General features: G+C 42.3%; 1 protein-coding gene across 2 annotated transcripts in view; it reads left to right on the top strand.

Moving 5' to 3' along the window:
• Window positions 1-844: 844 nt before the first annotated feature.
• gprc5c (G protein-coupled receptor, class C, group 5, member C) overlaps window positions 845-1,992 on the top strand; it is a 10,064-nt gene continuing 8,916 nt past the window's right edge. The window contains exon 1 of one of the 2 annotated variants that reach the window (XM_024285353.2): window positions 845-1,489. The gene's annotated coding sequence lies outside the window, so the exon portion shown is untranslated. The remainder of the gene's footprint in view (window positions 1,490-1,992) is intronic. The other variant, XM_024285352.2, reaches the window with a different exon arrangement.

The following is a 1,992-nucleotide window of genomic DNA, read 5'->3' as shown; positions in this document are numbered from 1 at the left end:
CAAGTATTTTGATTGTTACGCTTTTATTTAATGTATGTTTTATGGCATTTGTCTCATTAAAAAAACAAGCCGGATGTTCAGACTCATGTTCTGTTCTGGACACGTGACTGCAGAGCCATCTGTCGGCCATTCTCTGCTCAAGATAAAAACGTGATTTCTGGAAATGTTCTTTGTTTTTAAAACCTACCGATTTTGGAGGAACCGGTAATATTTGGACAGGTGACCTAGTGACTGTTGAAAAATGCATTCATAATAGGCCTACAGTTATGCTTCGTGCTTCATATTGTCCTCTTTCTTTCTTGTACAGAGCTGAAGAAGAAACATCTGCGGTCATTTGAGCAGAGGAAGCAGCTGAAGCTGCAGAGATTTATGTTCACTTCCAGGATTGAAACGAGTTTTTCTCAGCGTTGATTTGCTGGTTCTGATTTCCACCACCAGATGGCTCTTGGTTTCACTCAGCTGTTTGTCAAGCGCACGCGCAACTTTATCAATGCAATAAAAGGCATTAACTTTCTGACAACTGCAGAAATAAAAAAATCACATGAAACAATGAATGAAAAATACTCAAAGAATTCGGCAATTTTGAAAAAATCAATATTGATGAGAGCTATAGCTTTCCATTGACATATTTTAGCAACGAGTGGTTTTAGTTTGATTTATGAAAACACGATAAAGCTTTTAAATTAAAGACAGGTGATTTAATTATGTTTCATTCAGAAGAGTTTTGTCAAATAATCTCTTCAAAGTAAAATATTTGGGATGTGTTTTGATTAAAGGCAATCCATTGTCATGACAACAACTCACATCTTTTTATTTCAGGAAACATTTGTCATTTCAAGGCTTTATCTGATATGTTTTAAATATTTGTATATTTCTGCATTGTTATCACCTGTTATTACTATGGAAAAGGCTTATTATTATTGTCACAGTCATCCGCGAGGCTCCATATCCGCAACAAGATCAGATCAGAGCAGACATTCAGCTGAGGCCTCCAGGAGGCTCTGATCTGATCTCATGTGTTTGGAGCTGAAAATCCTTTCCAGACTTCTGTCATTTCCGTTTTTCCCCCTTCTTGTAGATGTTTGCGCAGAAACAATTCTAGATCGTGGACAAAACGTGTGAAGAAATGAGTTGACTGTGTAACTTGAGTTATTTGAAGTTGCCTCATTTCCGTCTCTGTCTGTGGACGCAGAATACAAAGAAACGAGATGTTTCTCTCCTCTTCGGCAGCCATGGAGATGAAGGCCATCATCATCATCATCATCATGTTCCATCATCCCGGATGTGGAGGGAACATCCTCCAAAGTGGAAAGGGGGCTGGACAGCGTGCGTCGTGAGGGAGCCGAGAGAGCATCAGGAGAACAGCTGCTCTTTCCTTCCTCGTGGCTGGTCCCGCCGCGCGCGCGCGTTTCTCCTGCGGATCCTTTGGGTTCTCCTCTGTTCCTCCAGCTGGAGAACCGGCGCGGAGGTGAAGCCTGCGGAGATCCAGGTAACGCCTCCCCGTGCCGTGACTCCTGCGTTTCTGCATGTGCTCGGTGGGATTGAGAGGTTGGAGTTTGTTTCAGGAAGACGTCACTGTGACAGGAAGGCGACAGAAATCAGAAGAAAGAATGGTTGGCTATCGAAGGATGTTAGGATATGTGAATATATGTTTTCAAGTAGCTCTCTGAGAGTGAATTGAAGTTGTTGGAAATTAAATTGGATTTGATATTAGTGCGTTTAAAGTCTGAAGCGACTGCTTTGTGTTAGAGACCCCAATAGAACGAGTCTGGGTGGTCGTTCAGGTCTGCCGAAGACCTGGAACCGGTTCTTAAAACGGCACAGGTCGAGCCCCGGACAGCTGGTGGTTCTAAACTCAGCAGCTCCTCCAGAAAAAACCCTGCAGAACTTCCTCATGTTCATCCCGTTGGGCTGGTCTTTAAAAGACACCACTGACTGTTTCAAAAGGTTTAAAATGTTTCATCAGAGAAAACCAGTTTGTATTTTAGGATT

Source organism: Oryzias melastigma, linkage group LG19 (genome assembly GCF_002922805.2).
Source record: "Oryzias melastigma strain HK-1 linkage group LG19, ASM292280v2, whole genome shotgun sequence".
NCBI lineage: Eukaryota > Metazoa > Chordata > Actinopteri > Beloniformes > Adrianichthyidae > Oryzias > Oryzias melastigma.
The sequence above is the reverse complement of the archived record's forward strand: the minus strand, read 5'-3'. Positions and strand labels throughout refer to the sequence as shown.